Here is a 15,810-nt window from a genome sequence, read left to right on the forward strand (position 1 = left end):
ATTGAAAAATACAAAGGAAAACTGTTAGGTTTGTGTTCTCCAAAATTTATAAAGTGATTCACCCACCGAAATAATGCAGGCTCATGGTATCCCCCTTCTTGAGTGTCGGAGAAAAAGTACCCGCTTAGATTTTCTTTCCCTGTTGCTCTACCGTAAGTTGGGACTTGAAATGTCATCATACCTATTCCCTCAGCCCGCAAGAAGTACGCGACACTATCACACCTGTCTGTTAACACCATACTTTGCACGCAGAAGTCTGTCAATTTTTTGTTTCCCCGCATAATTACGGACTGGAACTCTCTGTCCCCCACGGAACAACACTGACTTGTTTGACACAAGCCACGCTTTGTAACTGATTGCATATTCTTTCTTTGCTTTGTGAACTGCAAGTTGCCATGTTATTTCTCTGACTTGTTCTGTACAGTGCTCGTCCTGCTTAGACCTCACAATGGTCTGCAGTATGTACATAAATAATTAACTAATTAATTAATAAATATAAATAAATAAATGAATGAATAACTGAATAAATGAATGAATAAATAAATAAATAAGAAATGAAGGGCGAGTACAAACTAGCGACCTTTTACAGAAAGTGATTCACCCGAAGGCCTATGTAGTACATCCTTAATTCCACTGCCTCCACTTCTATTTAACTGTGGTCGCAAGTTTCTACTTTTTTTTTACTCCTCTTGCATGCTGCTTCTAAGGGTGCTTCTTTTCTGTGCAAATATGCTTGAATCACATTTCCCGTATTTTTGGCATAATTTTTGCCTAGGAATTTAAATTATTGCTTTTCCCCGTTTCTGTCGTCACAACGGGACACGGCGGCAGAAAAAGCTGGTGTGTAAACAACTACCTGCACATCCCGGGAGTGAGTCGCTCATACAGTAGTCAGCGGTGGCACTCGACAAAGTACTCGTGGATTTTTCTTCTCTCTTTTTGCGTCATATTTACTTCGTCGTTTTTGGTTTTAGTGCAGCCCATCACAGAACATCTCGTGCCCAGATGACTGCTTTTGTGGCCTGGTCAACAAAAACACATACGGTCATTGCTGGAGATTTACCTTTCCGGAAGACTACTACGATGAAAACGGCACATTTTCACCCCCGGAATGATGGACACCAACAATAAAACTTTTAGAGCCAATAAGCTTAGCCTCAATTTTTTTCAGGCGAAGAAACTGCTAGGATTTTGACATCCCCTCCCTCCTCTCCTTTCCGAATAAATAGAATCTTCCCGGCCTCTATACACTCATTATAAACTGGAGAACGCGGCTTTTGACTTCATGGGGAACGTGTAAGAACCCCAGCTACCCCTGACAAGATGCCTTGCAATTAATGTAGCCGATCTGTTATCAAAATCTCATGGTCGTCCGCATGGCTTGCTACGAGTAACGCTTGGAGCGCGCCGGTTCTCCGTGCCTGCGCTCTCGAAACTAGTGTCGAAAATAAAGGAGACGCAGCCCGCGTAGCGTATACGTACCCCTATGCTTAAAGTAAGCTCTGCGTTGATCCCATCAACAGCGTCACATTTTTAAGAAAGCCAGAGCAGTAATTCGGAACCCCTCTTTTTTTTTATCTTCTCACCAAGTGTGGTTGAGTGCGCAAATTTAGGGCACAGAAAATATAGCGCTCAGAATAAGAAGATCTTATTTACATCCGTGCATCACAGTTGCGACAGTGCTTCTACAGCTGGCAGATCTATGGCACTAATGGCTCTTAACTATCCCATGGGCCACCACTGGCGAAAAGAGATTCATTAGTGCGGAAACACTATTTCGAAGGGTAATTTCATGCGGAAGATCTTGCGACGTTTCTAAGCTTGCGGTGTCTGCGGGTTTGTGGAAAGTTAAATAAACAAATTAAAATAAATTAAAAAAAATATGCACGACCACAATTGGAACCCGCGTCGACGCAAACAGATCAGCTTCACTGGCCACTGCGCCAGACCACTACGCTATCACAACTGCTACGCGCTCTGGCGCTTTGCATTGCGCATCGTCTTCTTCATTAACTAATAGTACTATCGAACTAATATTCACGGTTTAAGCTATGCGGTGGCTCTGACATAGCGATGTGCGCTGGATGCGTTGGCTGGACAATGTTGTGGCAGAAGCCAGGCACTAGAGCAATACGCGTTGGCGTTGAACCAGTTGCTACAGAAACGGGGCACCAGAACAAAGGCCACCGGCGTATATCGTGCAAAGTGGCACTGACGATGAAAAAGTTGAAGACACGCATAACTGGCTCTTTAAGTCAATGGATACCATAAGCGCGCTTCCAGGTACGTGTCGGGCCCACCTTCAAATTCTGTGCTCTCGTACAATATTTCGTTTTTAGCAACGCTAAACCGCCAGACATTTTTTGTTTACATTTATTACGGTAGTACATAAAAATCGCCGAAATGGTCGTTTCTAAGGCGCGGACAAACCGAGTAACCAAAACATCAAAGCAGTAGCACTCTTAACAAATGTAAGCACGAAAATACAGCAGATGTGCGGCTACAAACAATTTTGAACACTTCGGAAGTGGTGCACAGCTCCTCTAAAGTTGAACGCAAACATTTAGCGTTAACTACCTACAAATTTCGCCGAACCAGTACGGTTTTTTACGAGCGAGCTTGTTTGCTCGAGAATATTATTGAAGGAGTGTCAGCTTTTGCTTCTATTAATGAACCCCAGCTGTGGAAGCGAGGGGCAGGACAAGTGCGGGAAAAGAAAAGGCGGCGTTTCATAAAGGCTTCCAAGCTTGCCACTCAGAATTGTAAAGACGTAGTAGATACTTATTTAATTTATTCAAGTTTAAAACCCAGATACCTACGCTAGAGTGCCTCATCAGGAGTGATATCAAAAGGTGCCATGCCCGTGTTAAGAAAAAAAGAAGATCATTCCAGAAACTCGTGAACAAATATTTCTGGGCATAACCAAAAGCTACTAAAATAAATTAGTATGTTTAGAATAGTGTTTCTAAGATTTAAAATTAATTTTACTATTCTTTTAACGAGGTTCTGTCTGAAGATGCCGTTAGTACATCTGTTCGGATCACACCGGTGGCATGTGGTGGCTTCTTCTGCTTTTATTAATCTCCTATTGATACAGAAGTGCGCAGAATATAAACAACTTGTATACATAGCGTTCTTTGATTGCGAGAAAGTATTTGACTCAGTGGAAACCTCAGCATGTTTCTGCAAATTTTACAAATTCACCTCGACTGAACTCACTTGCGTCGCATATTCCGCTGACTATCTTTGGAAAATACGCCGTTTTAGCCTAACCAGTGGTGATTACCCACATCACAGGTTTCGCCCAAGTCCCTTGGTTTTGCTGATGACAGGTAGAATATCATTGTATACACTGTTTAACCCACACTGCTATCTTTCTGTTCTTCCAGACTGCGCTCTTGCCAACCATTCTGTAACCTCGATTGAGTCTCCTAAAATTCTTCTAAGTGCCTTGTTTACTCTCAATGTTTGAGCATTTTATTTTCTGATGGCGTAAAGTAAGTGTAGCTCTTCATGCACAGCGTCCGCGATTTCTAAAGGCAGTGCTTTGGTTGCTTAGGACAGTGCTCCTGTTCACTATTTAAATGAGACATCAACAGACCACAAAATCAGCCCAATGAGGAAAATACCAATACTTTGTACGATTTTTGAACGCATTGGCTTCGAGATAGGGACTGGACAAATGGTATGCATTTTTAATAACTGCGTCCGGTGTAGCACACTTTGAAACTACATGCAACTGCTCGTTTGAGCCTTGAATCCTCAGTAAAATTTTTAACTCTTCAATAATTGTGCAGAGTAAAGGATCGTTATGTTAATATTTAGTGGTCCACATATTCTGCGCTTTTATTAGAAATCATGGCATCACGCCTCCAGAGAAAGAGAGAGAGAGACAAAGCGAAGTACTTCATTAAAGGTTTAACAAAAACCCTATATGTACTCTTCCGCCCATCGGGCAACAGCCAACTGGACGGCGAAAGCCGCGATGCCAGCGAAGCCTGCCACTGAAAGGAGGAGGGTTGATGTAATGTGAGGAATATATCCTCGATTACTGACGGCTCTGGCAGATGAGTTCTCATCACCCATTTCCGCTCAGAAACTTTATTAGTGTACTGGTGCCCGCTGTCGCTGAATTGACACAAACGAGCGCAGAGGAATGCAGTGACACATCCTTGAAGAAGCCGAAAAAAGACGCAGGTTTACAAGACTCATGTTGGTGAATTATTTTACCTCACCTGAAAGAAGCTTTTCTTATTTTTCAAGAACCTTCTTTCAGAGCAGACAGATTACAAAGAAAATGCGCTGCAGTCGCTGCAGGTTGAGCGCAAAAATTCGGCATTCACGGAATGTCCAGGCTTCTTGCGCAGTGATCACAATACGTTTAAAATCATCAGAAAATCAAATCATTCGAATCCAGCTTTAACTTCATTGTTCGACACCACTGAGCGCTGCGTATTTACGACGACCTCAACTGTGGAAAGTAAAAAAATTATTTATGATGGTAGAATGAAAATTCGGAAAAAAGCTTTTCGGGACAGGAAAGCCGCATAGAAGCCGCATAGCCGCATAGGAAAGCCGCATAGCCAGAGGCGTACGAATAGTATAAAATGCAAATTTTCCGCTTCGTCATTATACACACGCATCCGGCTATTCCCGCACGTCTTTCGAGAACACTAACGGTAACGTTATTGTTGTGTCCCCTTATTGCTTTTGTGTGTGCGCGCCCCCGCATCCTCCTCCTAACGACCACTCGCATCCTCCTCCTAACGACCACTTGCCCCTCGTCGCACGCTGTCGCCAGATGCCCCCCCCCACGGTGCGCCCCCGCACCCTCCTCCTGTTCTGGGAAGCCACTCCCTCCCGTGGACGCTTCTCCGCTCCCTCCTTTCTTCGGGCGGCCAGTTCGGCTCCTGCCTCGGTCGACGCTGGTCGCACCCTCATCGGCTTTAAATAAACGAAGTCTTAAAGTACCGTGTGCGTCTTTCGCTGCATTCAACACAGCGACCGGACACGACAGTGGCGACGAGAAAGTGGATTCGACCCGCGCTACGCAACGCTATTGACAAGCCATGGCTACGCGAGGGTTTCCCAATCAGATACCAGAGTTCAACGGCTCATCGTGGTCATCGTGGGTTGGACGCCTTCAGTTCTACTTTGAAGCTAACAACATCACAGACCCAGCCTTGAAGAGGGCCAACCTGCTGACGCTGTGCGGGGAGCAGACGTACGATACTGTCTGCGCCCTTATTCAGCCAAGCACACCAGCGGCAGTGTCTTACGACGACATCGTAAAAGCGCTGCAAAAGCACTACGACCCAAGGCCATCCGAGGTCTACAGCCGGGCTCGCTTCCAACGACGAGATCAACTGGGAGGAGAAACTGTGAGCGCCTACGTAGCCGCGCTCAAGAAGCTCGCTGCCGACTGCAATTTTGGAACGCTGTCGACAACAGCTACCGGGCAGGAGGGAGACGCAGCTTCTTCTGCTAACACCACCATGCTTCCCTTGGACGTGATGTTACGCGACAGATTTGTGTGCGGACTGAGTGACGAGTCACTGCAGCAGCGCCTGTTCGCTGAGAAGGACCTCACATTCAGCAAAGCTTACGACATCGCCGTTCGAGCGGAGAGCGCCGGTCACCAGCAGAGAGGGATTCGCCGGAACACCGAGCCGGTACACCAGACAAGCAACCAGGTGCGCAAGCCTTCTGTTGTTGTAAAATCGGTCAAAAAGGCACAACGCTGCTGGCGGTGTGACGACCAACACAACCCCCAGGGATGTCGATTCCAGTCAGCCACGTGTAACTTTTGCCACAAGCGAGGGCATATCGAAAGAGCATGCATTACGAAACGGAGACTTGCCAAGATAAAGTCACCTTCCCAGCCTAATCACAGCGTCAACGCCTCAGAGAATACGCCGCTATCTGATCTCCATGGAACAACATCAGCAACACCATCTGTGTTGTACGACCTGAACACCATGAATCTCGGCACGCGACCGAAGATTTTTACAGAAGTAAGCGTACATCACCAGCTGATTAAGTTCGAGGTGGACTCCGGCGCAGCCTGTACTCTGATCAGTGAGGACACGTTCCGAACTTCATGGCCATCTGACGCACCCGCCCTGCAACAAGACGACACGCACCTGCGAACGTGGTCAGGACAGAATCTGCCACTATTGGGCTCTGCCAACGTGCAGGTTAACTACAACGGCCAGACCCATACGCTACCTCTGCTTGTTGTGAAGGGCACAGGATCAAGCCTTCTAGGGAGAAACTGGTTTTCTCCACTAGGCGTGATGATATGCGGCATACACCAGACGCCGAGCCAGAACATGGTTGAGCAACTGCAAGAGAAATACGAAAGAGTATTCTCGGAAGAGATTCCAGGAAACGAAGGGCCCCCGGTCACACTGGAGTTGTTGGACAACGCGCAACCCAAATTTCTGAAGGCCAGGCCGGTGCCGTTTGCTCTCCGAGATTCAGTTGAAAAAGAGTTGGACAAACTGGAGCAGCAAGGTGTCATCGAGCCGACGCAGCATTCCATCAAACTCTCAGCGTACGACTACGCTCTGGTCTACCGCAATGGGAGTAAACATCAAAACGCCGATGCGCTAAGCCGTCTGCCACTAGACGCAACTGTTGACGAACCATTTCCACCAGGAGACGTTCTGATGTTCGAAGCACTGCCAGAACCTCCGCTTACAGCAGGCACAGTTGCAGCATCTACGCAGAAGTGCGCAGCTCTCCGGCTAGTTTACACAGCTGTTCAACAAGGCAACGTGCATAAACTCAAAGGGGACAACTTCGACGCTTACCGCAGGCGAGCTACAGAGTTGAGCACCCATCGCGGCTGCATCATATTTGGGTCCCGAGTTGGGATGCCGAGAGAACTACGCGCACAAGCTATGTCTCTCATCCACGCCGGACATCGGGGCATCGTTGCAATGAAAAAGTGTGCCAGAAGCTACATGTGGTGGCCTGGCATTGACAACGACATCGAAACAGTGGTGCGAGAATGCAAGCCTTGCCAGAGCAGCCGGAGCGCCCCGCCGAAAGCTCCTGTCCCAGAATGGGAAAAGCCAGACACACCATGGCACACACTGCACATTGATTTTGCAGGACCAATTGAGGGCTGCACTTTCCTTGTGGTCGTAGATGCCTACACAAAGTGGCTTGAGATAAGGCAAATGGGACAGACGACTTCGGCAGCAGTCATTGACAACCTCCGATCACTATTTGCAACGTTCGGCCTGCCGCGCAAGGTAGTGTCGGACAACGGAACACCGTTTGTGTCTGCGGAGATCCTCAAGTTTTATCGCGACAACGGGATCTCATCAGTTACATCGGCCCCCTACCACCCAGCGACAAACGGACAAGCCGAGCGCTACGTAGCCGAGCTAAAACGCGCCCTTGAAAGAGATCAGACAGGCTCGCTGCAGCGCCGCCTTGCGCGCTTTCTCTTCAAGCAGCACACGACGGTTCAGAGCACAACAGGCGAGACCCCCTCGAAAATGATGTTCGAGCGTGAAATGCGAACCCAGCTCACAGCCATCCTCCCCGAGCCAAAGGCAGAGACGTTCCGGGAAGAAAAAGCAATTCCGCGCTGCGGCACGCTTAATGAGGGGCAGCGCGTCCTCGCCCGACAGTTTCTGAAAAAGCCACGCTGGGAGGAAGCTACAATTGTCAGACGCATAGGCCTGCGCTCTTGGCTCGTCAACATACATGGCACAGTAGCACGCCGACATCTCAACCAGCTGCGTAGATTTACGACGCCGTCTGAGAGCTGTCCGCCAGCGGAGAGAACACGTGCACCATCTTCCCACATAGCCTGGCACCTCTTCCCGGAAGAAGAGACTTCGCCCAGGACAGACCTAGGAGACACAGCGAACAACAGCCAGCCTACAAGTGTTTCTCCCCCGAGCGCACAAAGCCAGCGCGCCTCCACGCGTGAGCGCCGACCCCCTGCACGATACCAGGCAACTTTCTAAGGGGGAAGGAAGTGTTGTGTCCCCTTATTGCTTTTGTGTGTGCGCGCCCCCGCATCCTCCTCCTAACGACCACTCGCATCCTCCTCCTAACGACCACTTGCCCCTCGTCGCACGCTGTCGCCAGATGCCCCCCCCCCCCCCCCACGGTGCGCCCCCGCACCCTCCTCCTGTTCTGGGAAGCCACTCCCTCCCGTGGACGCTTCTCCGCTCCCTCCTTTCTTCGGGCGGCCAGTTCGGCTCCTGCCTCGGTCGACGCTGGTCGCACCCTCATCGGCTTTAAATAAACGAAGTCTTAAAGTACCGTGTGCGTCTTTCGCTGCATTCAACACAGCGACCGGACACGACAGTTATATAGCGTACGTGGTGTGTACGTGGTGTGTACGCAGTGTCACATTATCTTCAAAGATGTGCAGCTGATCGTCTCGATTGCTACGGTAGCGCACTAGTCAGTCGTTCAGCGCAAGTTAGCGCCATTGGAGTACATCTTCTTTGACCCTCTCCATAAAGAGCTGTACGCAGGTTTGGCAGTCCTAGGCAATACGGTAACAGCTTGCCTCCTTTCGACTGTCACGCTGCATACTGGCATGCTAACCCGCGCCAGGTCAAGCCATCAGTAGGACAACTAGTGGATGGAGTGTCCCGAGGACAGGCAGCGTGGCGATCTCGTCGTAGTTTCGGGAACGAAAGGTCCGGTCCAAAAAGCAGGAGGCAGCCGGAAGCATTGATTTGTGCGAGAGGGCCCTTCACTTAAGCTGTGTGCAAGGCAGTAGCGCGATGCGGAAGAGCACAGCTTTGCAGGGTGAGCTGCAATGTTTTGCATGAGCGCTTTTCCCCAAAGACTCCATGCTGCGCACAAGACAGAGACACCGCCATTGTCTCCGAAGTTTCTGAAAGCAGCACTGAGATGTTAGTTTTAGTGTTTTCCTATCAGAGAGATCGTGGTGCGGGCGACAGTTGCGGCCGTACATGGGACAAGCGGAAGAGCTGCTAGCCCAATCGCTCGCCTTATAGCAAGTGATTAAATTGTTCGAGGCAAGTGCAGGGGAGCCAAATCTTCAAGGGAAGGTCCCGACGAAATGTCGGTTCTGCTTGTTTTCGTCCCGGTCAAAGGTTTGGCCAGTGCTCTACACGATCGATCCTGCCGAAAGTTCGACTCTCTCTAAAGTATATTGGCGCAGTCTTTTCCCTTTTTTCCTAAAATCGATGCATTTTGAATCTTTTGTATAGTACGCATTGAAAATAAACGAATGATTATAAAAGTCAGCAGCACTTATTTCTTCGAGTAGCACCACCGGTGCCACAGATCTACTGCCTGAGCATCTTCGAGCCATCGTTTCAGGCTAGCGTTGAAAGAAGAAAAGAACTTGTGTGTTTACTGAAGCTACCGCCTCTTTAGCTTCTCCGCTTGACTGATTCATTTGTTTTTGCGCATTTAATAGATCCCCGTCTGCATGGAGAGGTGCGGCCAGTTTTGTCCTCTAGACCCATTTCTCACGCCAAGCGCCCTTGCGCAGCGGTATTAGGCGTGTAAGCTGCTCTCTTAGGCACGCCACTAAAATTCGCGGGAAAATTACTTTCAATACCCGCACGAGCGAGACAGGGACAAACGTCCTCACAGCGTATGCCCTCAAAGCTGAGGGATCCAGAGCGCACCCGCACTGCCAGCTCTGGGACGGCGGAGAGCAGTCACTCCCGCAGCCTGTGCGATGGCCTTCGGGCTTTTTACGAACATTTCCGATCAGTGTATTTTCGCCTGCGTCTGTTTCAATCTGCTTCACAGCCACGTACCTCGATATCCCTGCTTCGATTACACAAGCGCTTAATGGTACGTTCACCTCGACGATATAGAACGCCAACCGAGTATAAGGCGCGCAATTTATGGCCACTATGTATACAGCGCTGGCGCCCCTGCTGTCGAATTGAATAAAGGGTGGCCCATCTTCATTTAGTCAGTCATCAGTCTACCTAATTTCGACAGTGTGTGCATGCGTGTGCAAGCATGCAATATGTTACAGCTCATATAACCGCTGTCCGTAAGTACGGAGGATTACATGCCCTCAGCATGCAACTGCTACCGTCCGAATACTGCCACGAGGAGACTAGAGCGCACAGCTGCCTCCCGGGGCCCTTGCACAGTTGGCGCCTTAAAAATCTGAGTGCAAGTTATCCCATCTCTTCATTCCCCACAGTAACTACGGCGATCGCCTCTAATATATTACGAAGGTCCCTGCTTCGAAGAATGAAAAATAGCTTTTCAGGAGCAAATTTCTGGCTTTGCCACAAAACTTCTGAGGTCTCACAATTCTAGGCATGGTTCTCCACCTTGCGTTTCATAAATTGCCTTTTCTACATCCCGCTTCTTCCATTTTTTTGTCGACTCTTTCTGGACAGATGTCTGTTTATTTAGGCTCGGGGACTGTTCTGGATAGTTTTTGCGTCATAAGTGCTCTTACTTTTTGAGCAAAACGAAAGCAGAAAGAAAGGGTTGAAAAAAATTCCCGTCGGAGGGGAATTTCAAGAGCGGTCTTTTTAATTAAGAATAAAAGTGAAACCATTCGGTGCAAGAAAAAACTCAACAATATGAGGCGAATTTCTCTTTGTGCGAGCGTGAACACCTGTCCGGCAGGGCTCTCGCTCGCTTGTTTATTTAAAAAGCACCCTAATATAATAAATATGCAATTCAAGTGTTGCGCTTTCACTGCGTCGAGAGCAAAAGGGAAGCCACAGCTGTTAAACAACCGATTTCCCAGAAGGACGAGGAGTTGTCGAATAATTCGCTGTTAGCGAACCGATCTCGTAATCGTATGCAGACAAATCGAAGCACGTTCCGTTTTCTTCCCCGTTAAGAGTAACGCAAATGCAGGGTTCTCTGCATGTTAAATTTTTTGATGAATTACACTGAAACGAAAAGAATGAAATAATCGTTTACTACACAAAATTCAGCAAAAAAAACGCAAAATAACTGCAGGCGAGGTATGTCACCGACAGTTGTCATATCGTAACTACAGAATATCTTTCTTCTGAACAATACATATCAGCTGTCCCTCGCATAGCTTAAAAGAGTGCTGCTCTACAAGATTCATACCAAATTAGCATATTTAGGGTGGCCTAGTTACAAATTCTGGCATATTGTAGGCTATCTACCAATATGGTAAGATTCACAATTTAGAATGGTTCATGGATGCCCGTTTTTGAATCGGCGTCATCAATGTCGTCCAGTAATGTTCAATGCCGTAAGCGAAAATTTTCTCATTATACCGAAAAAACCGTATTTCATGAATTTTTTCCCAACAGCAGCTTGATACTTTGGGACAATCAGAAAAAGACGGTTTTTGTTCTGAAAGTTTCCTGAAACTTCGTAAATTGTTCTCCCTATTTCACGCCTCAAATTTCTTGAATGTAGCATTCATCGAACGGAATATTATTGGTGTGATTGCGGCAGCGTTCGCCACTTCCCAAGCATCAGAAACTGGTTCGGATTTGTTCTCGTTATTGCGTACTGCCGCTCGATTATGCTGTTTGCCGTTCCGTAGAGTGCATCTCTGCTCCACTATGAAAGTCTGTTCATATTACAGGTTGTTAATAATGAATATTATTAAGGAAATAATTGCTCATTACAATCCGCCCATGAGGAGCCATACGGCTGCAAACGAAAGCTCTACAGTTCTCACAGAAAATGAGCAACTTTTGGAATAGATTGGATGAGCACCGTTCCCACTTCGAGTTATTGATTGGTACAACCTCGCCCTGCCATCTGGTTCTAGGTGTTCTGATCAGCTCATTTGGAAGGGCACACTGCCCATCACAGTTGGTGGTCGCTAGTTAGAACTTGGGTGAGGAAGAATGCTTCTGTACTGCAATTTTTCTGTGAAAGTTATGTAGCTTTACTCTATAACCGGATAGAGAGGATTGAGTGAACATTGTGCCTATTTCATCCAAAGTCTGAAACTCCTGCAAAAACTGCGCATCTTAACTGCTGTCTATATGTTTCACTTGGGCCCCTACTCAACGTTTTTACAGCTGCGGAAAGCGGATGATAATCCGAAGTGTTTTAAATGTAACACGAAATCGATCACTTATGTCGCAATAAAGTTGAAATGACTTACCGTAGCGTTGCAGGTTTCCACAGAGATTTTATCTTCTGGTGTGTTATTCGACCTTGAAATAATCTGTGGCCTACTGAAACAGACAACACTGAAAATAACAGCGGAACCTCATTAGTAATCAATGTTATACGTGTGTCGAACATATAAAAACATACCATTTGTCACTAAATTAAAAACTCAACGGAGGCTGTTCGTGATGACAAAAAAAAGGAAATGAAGGTAAGGCTGGCAGGCAAACCATACATAGTGCCCAAATTGCAACATTACATATGAGTAGACGTAGAAAGAGAGGAAAAGAACAAAGTGGGATTATACTTTCGGTCTATTATCATTATAAACATTCTTCATATTACATGTTTCATCACGCACATCTCGCCGCTCATTTAACTCGTTTAACATAGAGTGCTTTCATGGTTCGACCAACGGTTTCAACAATTTCTTTCAAGTCTCATCGTCATAGAACTACGATATAATCGTCCCAAAAACATTGTTACTGACACACATCCATCAACATTGAGACAAGTACTAAATGACCACTTTAACCTTCAACAGCCGCTTTCCCTTGTCCCCATTTCCCAGGAGTCTCATCAGCTAGAATTACTGCTTTATCTCCAATTTTTTTTTTCTGTTTTCCGACACGCGAAGCCATATTTGTTTACTGCTACAGATATTGCCTTAATTACTGCATTATTTTTGAACCTTTCAACAATTGCCGGCGCGGTGGCTCAGTGGTTATGGGGCTGCGCTACTCATCCGAAAGACGCGGGTTCGATACCAGACACGGCGGACGAATTTCGATGTAGGCGAAATTCTAGAGGTCCGTGTGCTGTGCGATATCAGTGCACGCTACAGAATCGCAGGGGGCCAAACTTTGCGGAGCCATTCACTACGTCGTGCTTCATAGCCTGAGTCGCTTTGGGACGTTAAGAAACCCTACAAACCTAAACCATCCTTTTAAAGTAATACTTCGTTTTGCCGTAGTGTCGCTCTTACTTATTTTTGACGTACCAAGCCTTTTTTGATAATCTTCTCTGTCTCTTCGTTCTGCTAATTTTACTCATTTTTTTGTATGCCTACCGCTAGACACCCTATTGCCCCCCCTCCCGCTTTAAAAAATGTTCTTACCGCAACCTCAAAGGAAAAATGAATGATCATGATGATGAAAATGTTTCACGCCCGCACCACACTTTCCAAGGTTCATGCCCTATTTAGGCATTTTAGGCAGCGCGCACTGCCAAAAAATGAAGTTTCATAATCCCACCTAATGCCAGTAGCAATTCTTGTGTATACTGCGCTCTATTCTTTTTTAATCAACGTGTTTTCAGCTTTTTAGCAAAGCAGGAGCTTTCAGAGTGGGATCAAGGAATCTGTCGTGTGTTTAAACAAAAAGGATTGTCTCTTACCAAAGAGGATTTTATCTTACCCTGACAAGGTATTGAAAGCTGCCGATAAGTTGCCGGGCCAATTATTTAAACTGAAAGCTTGGGTAGTCTAGAAACCCATACTTCTGCCTGCACTAGGAATATCAATGAATATGTAAAGAAAGGCTGCAGTAAGCTAGTGAAGTTTTTGTGTTTTTTTCCGGCGCAGCTAACATAAGCTCATATTAAATTAACATCAAGTAAAGTGAAAAATGATGCACGAATTCTTTATGTGGTGCAAGGAGCTCATATTCTGCATGACAAAGTTTTTGGTGCTACAAACGAATCTAAATTATTTTAGGTAAATGCTGTGTGCGTGTTATTTCTTAATCTTGATTGATCCCTCTTATTGACTGAAAACAAAACATTGCACTCGGTTGAGTAGTTTTAAAGGTAAAATAAAAGTAGAACTCGTTTTCTCAAACCCGCATCCTTTTGAAGTGGTGTCCAGTGCTGAATCATTACCTCCACGATTTAAAACAGCGAATATTTATGCGAATCACACGCGGCCTGACTCATACATTTCAAGATCAACACCTGGACTAGGTTTTTATATGAAAGCAGATATATTGTCACCAGCTGAAAAAATACAAATATTCTTTTTTTCATGTTATAGCCCGCATTATCACCATTTCTCCCTAAATCCCGATAATCTCTCCTAATTTCTTTAGCGCCGAGCTATTAAAAACAGGGATTTGCTCTCGTCTGAGATTTCAAGTCGTTTAAAAGAGCGTAAGTGGTACTTACATTGCTTGGAGGACAATTATTCCAAAAACTGTGAGTTGAAAAGAACCGTGAGAACTCATCGTGGCAAGTTCTGGGGCTCTCGCTTACCGTGGACAATTGAGTGCACACATCCTCTTATATACACAGCAGAGGAATGTCGATTGCCGCAGCCTTGTCAACAACATAGTTTCTCTTTCTTCGCTCTCTGACTGACATATTGCAATCGTCCCCTGCAGTGCAGCACACGTCACAAGTGACGTATTTTCTATTTCGTATACGTCAGAGTAAATCTGGCTTGATATACAGTGCATAATTTCAGGGCTTGTTTTTGGAATTTTTCTGCGGCTCAGTGAATGCCATGAAGCGAAGTCGCAATCACTCATTCCAATTCAGAGTTGTTTTTAACAGCTTCATAAAATTTTCCATCGCTTCTTTTGAAGGGAAGGTGGGGTTACACTCCGAAGTGTGCCTTGGGACACCGAATTTTTTATATATGATGGCGAAAATGACCTGTCTAAAACATTACCTACAATATTTTATAGTAATTATTGGAAACTCATTATTCCGACCTTAATTTTTGGTTTTTTGTATAATAATTACCCAAATGTATTAAAATGGCTGCCCTGATTCTGAACTGCACAGAATGCTAATAAGTTTTCAGTCGTGCTTGTGTTCGACTTATCCAGAGTCGATACTGTGTCCTGTGTCTGATACTGAAAACGGAAGCAAAGTGGTACGTTCTGTTAGCTGTTAAGCGTGTATAAGGTTTTTGGCCCCCCTATAGCAATTTTTTTTTCAAGAAGGTTTTTCAAACCACAGTCTAAATGCAGCGGAGCCGAATGGACAACTGGAGCCGAGGGCAAACAGGTTGAGTTTTTTATATTAGGCACGCAAACATTGCAGTGAAAGCAGCTTTTTCGTTAGTCTTTTTGCATAGCGGGGAACCTTCCCGGTTTTCGATCGAGTGAGAACACACCTTGTGCATATGCTGTAAATTTTACATACCTGCAGTACTAAGAAAAGTTGTCTCTGTGTCCTGACAGAAAAATAAACCTAACTCTAATTTTACTGGGCTTTCTCAGAGTGCATGTGAGTTCAACGTATAAATTGTACTGATACACCACACGTACACGCTGCTTAATGGTGTATAAATTTTATTTCTGTTTCTTTTTCTTTTTTCTGTTTCTTTCTGTTTCTGGAGTCATTTCAAACAGATATAAGTGAAGTTGTTGACTGGTTCTCGCAAAATTTCATTTTTTTAAACGTGAACAAAACAAAACTGACATGCTTTAAAAACCCTCATAAAATTGTTGCTTTCAACCAACCACTGTATCTTCATACATCCCAATTTTACCAGTGTAATTGTAAAGCTATGCAAATAGAGCGAAAGTTCTGCATCTGGGCATCCACTTTGACCAACACCTTACATGGAGCGACCACATCGTCTACCTCTCTCGAAAGATAAGGGCCATTGCGGCTATGATGTATCACAATGTATCATCACCTGTATCATGATACATCACCTTCGTGGTAAAGCTCCGCTCCATCTTAGGCGACTGATCTATACAG

General features: G+C 45.9%; 2 long non-coding RNA genes across 2 annotated transcripts in view; one reads left to right on the forward strand and one right to left on the reverse strand.

The window, feature by feature from the left end:
* LOC149364085 (uncharacterized) overlaps positions 1-15,810 on the forward strand; it is a 199,860-nt gene that overhangs the window by 90,695 nt on the left and 93,355 nt on the right. The window lies entirely within an intron of this gene.
* Positions 10,753-14,336, reverse strand: LOC149364086 (uncharacterized). The gene is made up of 3 exons (XR_016288599.1): positions 14,263-14,336; positions 12,095-12,182; positions 10,753-10,886 (listed from the first exon to the last, which is right to left on the reverse strand). It is a non-coding gene; the product is annotated as an uncharacterized LOC149364086 (long non-coding RNA).

The sequence above is a fragment of the Amblyomma mixtum genome, chromosome 2 (assembly GCF_055824585.1).
Source record: "Amblyomma mixtum isolate Tamu chromosome 2, ASM5582458v1, whole genome shotgun sequence".
NCBI classification, from domain to species: Eukaryota; Metazoa; Arthropoda; class Arachnida; order Ixodida; family Ixodidae; genus Amblyomma; species Amblyomma mixtum.